The 11048-nt window shown below is 49.0% G+C and overlaps 1 long non-coding RNA gene across 1 annotated transcript in view; it reads left to right on the forward strand.

Moving 5' to 3' along the window:
• The window catches only part of LOC147093198 (uncharacterized), a 369734-nt gene that overhangs the window by 48884 nt on the left and 309802 nt on the right, over nucleotides 1–11048 (forward strand). The gene's annotated exons all lie outside the window — the stretch shown is intronic.

Below are 11048 nucleotides of genomic sequence, written 5' to 3' on the forward strand. Positions count from 1 at the left end.
CGGGAATGGAGTCAAGTCCAGTTATAGTGACGGGATGAGTTAAAGGTATTTACTCAGACGGGCGGAAGGTGGGAAGTGGTGTTCCACGGGGATCGGTGCTGGGACCACTGTTGTTCACCATTTACATGAATGATTTGGACTTGAGAATCAGAAGTACAATTTCAAAATTTGCAGATGACATGAAATTGTGGGGTGTAGTTAATACTGAGGAAGACTGCGATAGCATCCTTGTAGAATTATTCAGTTGTGTTCAGTAAATAGCAGCATCTTTTAATTTGCTTTGACTTATCACATCACTATATAGTTATGTGAAAAACAGAAATCATTAACAGCTCCCAATTTCAGAATTGTCAGATTCAAACTCAGCTTCTTCCAAGTACAATCTAACCTTTCAAAAATTGTAATGGATGCAGGCGAGATATTAGGACTGTTGTCTAACACAATCCAAGCACAGTGACACACAGACAGATGGGCAGGTGTAGCTTCACAGCGGATCCTTTCAAGTCTCACTAAAAAGTGGCAGACTGGCAATCCATTGTTCACTAATGGAGTTGTGATCTTTGTAAATTAAGAAAGGAAATGAATGGGAATGTGTCAACGAGTTGATTAACAGAGTGAGGCATCGGCCCAGAAATTCGGGTCGGGGGCTTCCCGCGGGTGTAAGCCCCCGACCTGCACTTACCTTGCGCGCCGGCCATTGAGCTCTGGGCCCCCGTGGAATTCCGATCCGGGGCCTGGTCCATCTGCTGGCGCGCAGTGCTTGCGTATCCCAGGGGCGCAGTTAGTTCGATGCGTCCCCTGGGATCACGTGGGCCACGGGGAGCCAATCGGAGCAGGGAATGCTCCGTTCATAAGTCTGACAGGAAGACCTGTCAAGACTTATAAATACTACGGTCCCAAAACAGCACTAAATCTTCAAATACATTTTTTTTTAAATCACATATTTTAAATAAACTGTAAATTACATGAAATAACTATTTTAAACAATTTAAATTTTTGAAAAAAATAATTTTATTTTCTAACGGGGCTAAAAATCAACTTACCTTGCTTTAAAGTATTTAAAAAATAATAAACCTGTGGGGAAAAATGTTTTAATTTTAATTAATTCACCACTTACCTTGTAAAAAGCAGGCCTTACGCCTGCTTTTTATATTTCTAAATTCTGCAGGCTTACCCTCCCGGGAAAACCTGTATATAAAAAAAAAACAAAGTTTGATGCGCAGCCGCCCCCGTGCACGCGTTCGACCTCTGAACTTCTTCGTTCAGAGGAACAGAAGTGCCGGTTTCCCGCACATGCGCAGTGCATGCAGGAAACCAGCACTTCCATCGGGCCCACGGGTGAGTATCCCGTGCGTACTCACCCGTGGAGACCCGAATTTCTGGGCCATCATCTCCCTTTGATTTCTATTTCTGACACCAGGCAACAGAAACAGGTCATTACAACACGACATAAACAGACTCTTCAGGTGTGAGACATCAGACTTCAGAACAACACGTCTGCCAGCTCTGGCCACAAACCCCAGTACAGTCAACCTTTCAGCAGCTGCAGCCCTGATTAAATAACTAGTAGTTTAACATGTCTAGTAGAACTTTTGTAGCAAAATAGAAGAAATGTATTTGTGACAGACACACAATTAATAATTACATCACAATGTGATTGTGAGGATCGATTATCGCATTTTGATACCTTCCGTGTCCACCGGTCAAGGAAGGTATCAATTGAACCGGTGGACACCGCCTGCTCCCTCTCCAGGGCCACCCGGGCACGGACAAGACCACGGGAGAGAGGCAGGCAGCCAGAGTGACCCCCCATGGACCCCGCCCATTCTGGACCTACAAATTGCTGTTTTCACCAGGCCCAAGAGCAGGTCCAACAGCAGATCCTCCAACTTACGCACCCCCCTCCGCACCAGGCGGACAAAGATTAGGAGCGTGGGGCTAAAGTGTAACCAAGAGTTGAGGAGCAGCCCCTTCAGGTAACTATACAGGGGCTGCAACCTCTCACACTGAATATATACACGGGACGTGGACTCCTCTAGGCCACAGAAAACACATCTGGCCTTGGAGTCCGGAAAGGAATTAAAAAACTTGCACACGACAGCTCCCTGCAACAGTCTCCACCCCAGATCCCCAATGGTGCAGGGAAGGACCCCCACGTAGAGAGACCTCCACTGGGGAACCTCGCCTCCGCCGGACAGCAAGATGACCCGCCAGTCTGATTGAGATTGGGCAATAAACTAAATTAATCAATAAATGATACAGAAACCCGAGTACCCGGGTCCTCAGCCCTGGTGTGAAGTACGCTGGCCACCAATTTTCCATTACTAACTCACCTCAGGCCCCGCCCAGTCTGGTTTAATTGCTAAATGTTTTCTAACTCGAGTTCAGGCCTGTCATTCTGAGGGAAACTTACAAGGCCTCATTTATTGGTGTGTCCCACCCGAGCGGCTGTTAATGGCTTTAATAAACTGGCAGCAAGGTTTTTTTAAAGGTGGAAAGTGGTGGAAATCGCCACTAGCAATGCCTCAAAACTCACGGACAGAGAAATCCACTTCATCAGCGCCCCTGCCACAGGACTCAATATCCACCCCCTCCACCACTGGTGCACTGTGTCTGCAGTATGTACGGTCTACAAGATGACCACAGTCAGGCCGTGTGGAGTCAAGGGCCAGGCAACAGAATGGATGGAAAGATCGCTACAAACTTCCCTTAACTCCAACCCTCTGACTTCTGTTTTGTAGCCATCTTTCCATCCATTCTGCTGCCAGGCCCTTCACTCCACACGGCCTGACCTGGGTCATCTTGTCGATCTTACATACCGTTTATGGATAGCAAGCTGGTTAGAAAACAGAGAGTAGGGGTTGGGAGTAGCTACTCAGACGGGCAAAAGATGGGAAGTGGTGTTCCACAGGGATCGGCGCTGGGCTCACTGTTGTTCACCATTTACATAAACGATTTGGACTCGGGAATCAGAAGAACAATTTCAAAGTTTGTCGATAACACCAAATTGGGAGGTAGAGTTAATTCTGAGGAAGACAAAATGCAAGAAGACATTAATAAATTTCACAATGGGCATGTAATTGGCAAATGAATTTCACTGTCGATCAGTGTGAGGTGTGTTAATGAATTTCACGATAGATCAGTGTGAGGTGGTGTTAATGAATTTCACGATAGATCAGTGTGAGGTGGTGTTAATGAATTTCACTATAGATCAGTGTGAGGTGGTGTGTTAATGAATTTCACGATAGATCAGTGTGAGGCGGTGTGTTAATGAATTTCACTAGATCAGTGTGAGGTGGTGTGTTAATGAATTTCACTATAGATCAGTGTGAGGCGGTGTGTTAATGAATTTCACTAGATAAGTGTGAGGTGGTAATGAATTTCACTGTAGATCAGTGTGAGGTGGTGTGTTAATGAATTTCACTATAGGTCAGTGTGAGGTGTGTTTTGGTGGGAAGAATAAGGAGGCCACACACTACTTGGACAAGGGGGTGAAATTGGGTTGCTTTGTGCCTCCTGTGATATTCAGCGGGAGGTTAGCAGCGGCGGTAGCCGGTAGCGCCCCATGGCACTGCACTGCCGGCAATGACGTCATCATCGTGTGCAGCACCCCGGCTGCAAACTTGGGTTGTGACCCCTGACCTATCGCCGGATGATATGTCCGACAGGATCAGGGGCCGATCCTGCAGCCACGGCGGTGCCACTTAAAGGGCAAGTGTCGGGCGGCAACTTTTTATTTTGGCCGACTGCCAGCACCTGCCCCCTTCCCCTTCTTCGGGGTGCCGGCCGCGATCGCTCAGCCCGGCGCTCCTCTTGATCCGACACCCCGCTCCCCGGTGGTCCAGCAGGGCCCCGGTGTGCGCAGCACTAGGCCCCTCCCCTTTAATCAGGGCGGGAGGTCTGCTATGACGCGGTGCTATGTGCCGACGGGCGTGGCGCTGTTGCACGAAGTGCTGTGAAATTCACTGGTAGCGGCTCAAGAGGGAGGGGAGCGCTTCCAGTAGCACCCCGCCTCCTGCCTGGGGCACTACCACTGAAATTAATGCACAGGGGCGCTAACTTTTTCGGGGGGCTAAAATTAGCCCCGGCGACGTTGGCAACCCAAAGGCGGCATCACCGAATTTTTCCTCTTAAGAGTCTAAATTGGCTGGAGGAGCAGAGGGATCCAGGGATACAGATACACAAATCACTAAAAGTAGCGACACAGGTTAATAAGGCCATTGAAAAAAAAAGCACTGGGGTACATTCCTGAAGGAGCCTTCTGTTCCATGCCTAGGAGCTCTGAACCATGGCAGAGAGCGGCTGGGACACGTTTCTCACACGCCTCGAGATTAACCCGCACGGCAACTTTGCTGTCAGTGAAGAGAGACAAGAAAGACCAAAGTGCCGTTTGCTCCTCTCAGTGTGGCCCTGAAGGACTGTGTCCAGGCTAGAGTTCTGTTCCCACTGTACGATCCTCCCCCAGATTGTTCTTTCTGAGCTCCAGCCAGGTGATGCTGAACACTCAGGTGGGAAAGAAGAAAATCTACAACAATGTGTTTAAAACAAAGCTGGTTTATTTGACATATATCCAGAATATTAAACTCCAGCCCAGTTATAGGGGTTATTAACATCAGCAGAAACAAAACCCAATTGTCAGAATGAACATGGTTCAGTCCTGGATGTGATTAACAGCAGCAATAACAGCAGAATCCGACCCCTGCAGTCACTTGTGAACTGGCTGGTGTCTCAGCAGGGTGGATGACTGAGTGAATCCCTTCCCACACACGGAGCAGGTGAACGGCCTCTCCCCGGTCTGAGTGCGCTGATGGACAGTGAGTTCAGATGATCGCCTGAACCCAGTCCCGCAGTGAGAGCACCTGAGCGGCCTCTCGTCAGTGTGAACGCGTTGATGGTACGTCAGTTCCCAGGAACTTTTATAGCACTTCCCACAGTCCAGGCATTTAAAAGGTCTCTCATCAGTGTGAGTGCGTTGATGATTCAGCAGGTTGGATGACTGAGTGAATCCCTTCCCACACACCGAGCAGGTGAACTGCCTCTCCCCAGTGTGAACTCGCTGGTGTCTCAGTAGGTGAGATGAATTAGTGAATCCCTTCCCACACTCAGAGCAGGTGAATGGCCTCTCTCCAGTGTGAATGCACTTGTGTGTCGATAGGCCAAAGGATTGGCTGAAGCCTCGTCCACACACACAACCCGTGTACGGTTTCTCCCCGCTGTGAACGGTGCTTTTTGCTTCCATGTTCAGAGACCGGTGATATTCAGATACGATCAGTCGAGCGACTCTGTCAGATCTTGGCGTGATGTTTGGTTTGAGCTTACCATCTGTAAATTCCTCCCCTTCTAATACCCTGTAAAATTACTTTAAAACGGGGAGTGTGAGAGAGAACCCACAAGAAACCAAAGCCAGGTTGTGAAACTGAGTTTAATGAATCTGGTCATTTGTGGGGCCGGCACTAGAAAAAAGTGACCATGAAAGCTGCTGGATTGTCATAAAAATCCAACTGGTTCACTAATGTCCGTCAGGGAGGGGAATCCACCACCTGGTCTGGGCCTACACATGACTCTGGCCTCTATGGGAGGAGAGAGAGAGAGAGGTGGGAGGGGGAGGGGGGCGAAGGAGATGGATTTTATACATCTGCAACTCGACCAGAACTTTGACAGAACATCCAAAACCCACAACCTTCACCACCTAGAAGGACAAGGGCAGCTGTTGCATGGGAGCACCATCATCTCCAAGTTACTCTCCAAGTCACACACCATCCTGACTTAAGACATATTCATCGTTGCTGGGTCAAAATCCTCGAACTCCTTACCGAACAACATTGTGGGAGTTCCTTCACCACACGGACTGCAGGAGTTCAAGAAGGCGACTCACAACCCCCTTCTCAATGGGCAACTGGGGATTGGCCATATTTGCTGCCCTTGCGAGCGGCGCCCACATCCCAAGAATGAATTAAAGCAAATCTGTAGATGTAAACTGGATTAAAAGCCTCTACAGAAATACTTGTTCCTAAAACAATACTCTTTTACATTGTAGGGACAGTGTCTGATTAACAACCTAATCTCCCCCAGAATCCACCTTCCTTGACAGTCTCACATTGGAAATTGTTGGGTCCTCCTGGGCTCAGAAGTACTGGGGGTTAAACCCAGCAGCTTCTCCTCCATCTCCACTCCAGCTCAAAATGAAGCAACAAAAAGACCTACACAGGCGGCCAGGGACTGACTTCCGTCAGCCTGCAATAAAACTTCCCGACAGCCGCTGACTAATGGTGGCCGCAGCACCCACAATTCACCACGCCCCAGAAACCACTCCATCCAATGCGCTGATTTCCCCGCTGAGAGTGCGCATGCTCCCCGGGGCTGCCGGCCATTCTGGGAGCCTGTCCTTTGACCTGAGTCGGACTCGGTGGAACCAGCTGAAGAAACCGGGAAGCAGCAGCTCGGATGGGGGAGGCGCTGCACCCTGAGTTTCCTGGTGCCGGGGCCCTGGCCGCATGTCCGCAGGGCCTGGCCGCTCTGATTCTGATTGAGTTTTTTGATGAGGTAACAGAGAGGGTTGATGAGGGCACTGCGGTTGACGTGGTGTACATGGATTTCCAAAAGGCGTTCGACAAAGTGCCACATAATAGGATTACCAGCAAAGTTGAAGGCCATGGAATAAAAGGGACAGTGGCAACATGGATATGAAATTGGCAAAGTGACAGAAAACAGAGAGTAGTGGTGACCGGTTGTGTTTCGGACTAGAGGAAGGTACACAGTGGTGTTCCCCAGGGGTCGATATTAGGACCACTGCTTTTCTTGATATATATATTAATGACTTGGACTTGGGTGTACAGGGCACAATTTCAAAATTTGCAGATGTCACAAAACTTGGAAGTATCGTGAACAGTGAGGAGGATAGTGATAGACTTCAAGAGGACGTAGACAGGCTGGTGGAATGGACGGACACGTGGCCGATGAAATTTAATGCAGAAAAGTGCGAAGTGATACATTTTGGTAGGAAGAATGAGGAGAGGCAATATAAACTAAAGGGTACAATTCTAAAGTGGGTGCATGAACAGAGAGACCTGGGGGTATGTGTGCACAAATCATTGAAGGTGGCAGGGCAGGTTGAGAAAGCGGTTAAAAAAGCATACGGGATCCTGGGCTTTTCAAATAGAGGCATAGAGTACAAAAGCAAGGAAGTTATGATGAACCTTTATAAAACAGTGGTTCGACCTCAACTGGTGAATTGTGTCCAATTCTGGGCACCGCACTTTATGAAGGATGTCAAGGCCTTAGAGAGGGTGCAGAAAAGATTTACAAGAATGGTTCCAGGGATGAGGGACTTCAGTTACGTGGACAGACTGGAGAAGCTGGGGTTGTTCTCCTTAGAGCAGAGAAGGTTGAGAGGAGATTTGATGGAGGTGTTCAAAATCATGAGGGGTCTAGACAGAGTAGATAGAGAGACACTGTTCCCATTGGCGGAAGGGTCGAGAACCAGAGGACACAGATTTAAGGTGATTGGCAGAAGAACCAAAGGCGACATGAGGAAAAACTTTTTACGCAGCGAGTGGTTAGGATCTGGAATGCACTGCCTGAAAGGGTGGTGGAGGCAGATTCAATCACCGCTTTCAAAAGGGAATTGGTTAAGTATCATTAAATATATTCAAGAAGGAGTTAGATATATTTCTTAAGGCAAAAGGGATCAAGGGATATGGCGAGAAGGCAGGAACAGGGTACTGAGTTTGGATGATCAGCCATGATCTTATTGAATGGCGGAGCAGGCTCAACGGGCCAAATGGCCTCCTTCTGTGCTGTAACCATTCTATGATTCTATAAAATATTAGAAAGTTTGTTCCACAGAAGCACGGGGTTTATCTGATTTTATTGATGAATTTAAAAAGTCTGTATTAAAACCTGAGCCAGTGTGTTGTGAGACAGAGCCTTGTGTCCAATGTGAGAAATAAAGGCCCACAGCCTCCCCTGGCCCCGGGCCCTGAACAAAGGACTGGAGAAACTCACTGCCCTGCGGATCAGACAATCAGCCGGCGCTAGTCGCGCCCCTCGGGCTCCCCAATTGGTTGGAGGACCTGCCGCCGGCTCACTCCTCCAGCCCCGCCCTGCTCGCTCCCTATTGGTCGGAAGCTCCCATCAATCAGGCCGTGGGTCCGGGTCACGTGTCCCTCACCAACTTCACAAAGAAATCCTCGCGCGGTCGCCGGGCGGAGCTGCAGGTCGGCAGGAGCGGAGTCGGGAGATTAATAAACTGCGGGTAGGCCGCACCGCAGGGTTTATAAAGTTGGAGAACGGCCTCAGGCCCGAATGAGATCCAGCGGCTCGGTCTGTGTTCCGCCGGACGGCAGTGGTGAGGCTTTTTCTCGGTGATAGGCCCGGGCTACGCGCCGCCATCTTGGTGGAGGAAAGACCGTCCGGTTCCACCTGCAGCACAGGGAGTGGGCGGGGCTTCAGGGTCCCAGTGCCCTTCCCCGAATGCCCCGCGCCAACTCCGTCCGACAGGATCCGAGTGCACAGGCGCAGCTCCGAGTGGGGGAAGGGGGTTGGTCTACTCTGGGCATGCGCGGTTATTACCCTTGGTGACCGGGAGGGGTCGCTGTGCCGGACTCGACCGAAACCGCCGTCTCGCCTGCGCATGCGCGGACCCTCAGCTGTCAATCAACCATCAGCCAGCAGAGGTCGCTGGTGAGACCAGTGAAGGAAGAAAGACTTGCATTTATATAGCGCCTTTCACCACCACCAGACGTCCCAAAGCGCTTTATAGCCAATGAAGTACTTTTGAAGTGTTGTCACTGTTGTAATGTAAGAAACGCAGCAGTCAATTAGCGCACAGCAAGCTCCCACAAACAGCAATCTGATAATCTATCATTTTGTTATCTTAATTGAAGGATAACCATTGAAACATAGAAGATAGGAGCATGAGTAGGCCATTCAGCCCCTCGAGCCTGCTCCCCATTCCATGAGATCATGGCTGATCATCCAAACTCAGTACCCTGTCCCTGCCTTCTCCCCATATCCCTTGATCCCTTTAGCCTTAAGAAATATATCTAACTCCTTCTTGAATATATTTAATGAATTGGCCTCAACTGCCTTCTGTGGTAGAGAATTCCACAGGTTCACCACTCTCTGGGTGAAGAAATTCCTCCTCATCTCTGTCTTAAATGGCTTACCCCTTATCCTTAGACTGTGACCCCTGGTTTGGACTTCCCCGACCATCGGGAACATCCTTCCTGCATCTAGTCTGTCTAGTCCTGTTAGGATTTTATAAGTTTCAATGAGATCCCCTCTCATTCTTCTAAACTCCAGCGAGTATAAGCCCAATCAACCCAATCTCTCCTCATACGTCATTCCTGCCATCCCAGGTATCAGTCTGGTGAATCTTCGCTGCACTCCCTCCATGGCAAGAACATTCTTCCTCAGATAAGGCGACCAAAACTGCACACAATACTCAAGGTGTGGTCTCACCAAGGCCCTGTACAACTGCAGCAAGACATCCTTGCTCCTGTACTCAAACCCTCTCGCTACGAAGGCCAACACACCATTTGCCTTCTTAACCGCCTGCTGCACCTGCATGCTTACCTTCAGCAACTGGTGCACAAGGACACCCAGGTCTCGTTGCACTTCCCCTCCTCCCAATCTATTGCCGTTCAGGTAATAATCTGCCTTCCTGTTTTTGCCACCAAAGTGGATAACCTCACATTTATCCACATTATACTGCATCTGCCATGCATCTGCCCAATCACCCAACCTGTCCAAATCATACTGGAGTTTCTCGGCATCCTCCTCACAGCACACACGCCCACCCAGCTTTGTGTCGTCTGCAAACTTGGAGATATTACATCTAGTTCTTTACATAGGAGCAGGAGAGGGCCATTCAGCCCCTCAAGCCTGCTCCGCCATTAAATGAGATCATGGCTGATCTTCTGCCTCAACTCCATTCACCGACCCTATTGCCATACCTCTTGATGCCCTTACTGGTCAAAAATCTATCTACTTCTGTTTTGAATATACCCAATGACTGAGCCTCCACAGCCCTCTGGGGTAGAGAATTCCAAAGATTCACCACCCTCTGAGTGAAGAAATTTCTTCTCATCTCAGTCCTGAATGGCCGACCCTTTATCCTGAGGCTGTGGCCCCTGGTTCTAGACTCCCCAGCCAAGGGAAACATTCTCCCAGCATCCACCCTATCAAGCCCTGTAATAATTTTGTATGCTTCAATGAGATCCCCTCTCATTCTTCTGAATTCAAGAGAATACAGGCCTAGTTTACTCAACCTCTTCTCATACGACAGTCCCGCCATCCCAGGAATCAGTCTCGTGAACCTTTGTTGCACTCCCTCTGTGGCAAATATATCCTTCCTTAGGTAAGGAGACCAAAATTGTACACAGTACTCCAGGTGTGGTCTCACCAAGGCCCTATATAACTGGAGTAAGACTTCTTTATCCTGTACTCAAATCCTCTTGTAATGTCAATCAACCAACAGTCAGAAGAGGTCGTTGGTGAGATCAGTGAAGAAAGAAAGACTTGCGCCTTTCACCACCACCGGACGTCCCAAAGTGTTTTACAGCCAATTAAGTACTTTTGAAGTGTAGTCACTGTTGTAAGAAATGCGGCGGTCAATTAGCACACAACAAGCTCCCACAAACACCAATGTTATAATGACCACTGGGGATAACTCCCCTGCTCTTTCCCACATTACAACAGTGACTACTTCATTGTAGTACTTCATTGGCTGTAAAGCACTTCAAGACATCTGGTTGTCATGAAAGCACTATATAAATGCAAGTCTTTCTTGAAATTGTGCCATGGGATCTTTTACATCCACCCGAGAGAGCAGACAGTTTAACGTCTCATCCGAAAGACGGCACCTCCGACAGTGCAGCACTCCCTCAGTACTGCACTGGAGTGTCAGCCTAGATTTTTGTGCTCAAGTCTCTGGAGTGGGACTTGAACCCACAACCTTATGCCTCAGAGGCGAGAGTGCTACCAACTGAGTCACAGCTGACACTAAAGAGCAAGCAGTTCTGACGAAAGGTCATCGACCTGAAACG

This window comes from Somniosus microcephalus, unplaced genomic scaffold, assembly GCF_052327205.1.
Source record: "Somniosus microcephalus isolate GS21.2 unplaced genomic scaffold, FLI_Smic_1.0 unresolved_chr1, whole genome shotgun sequence".
Classification (NCBI taxonomy): Eukaryota; Metazoa; Chordata; class Chondrichthyes; order Squaliformes; family Somniosidae; genus Somniosus; species Somniosus microcephalus.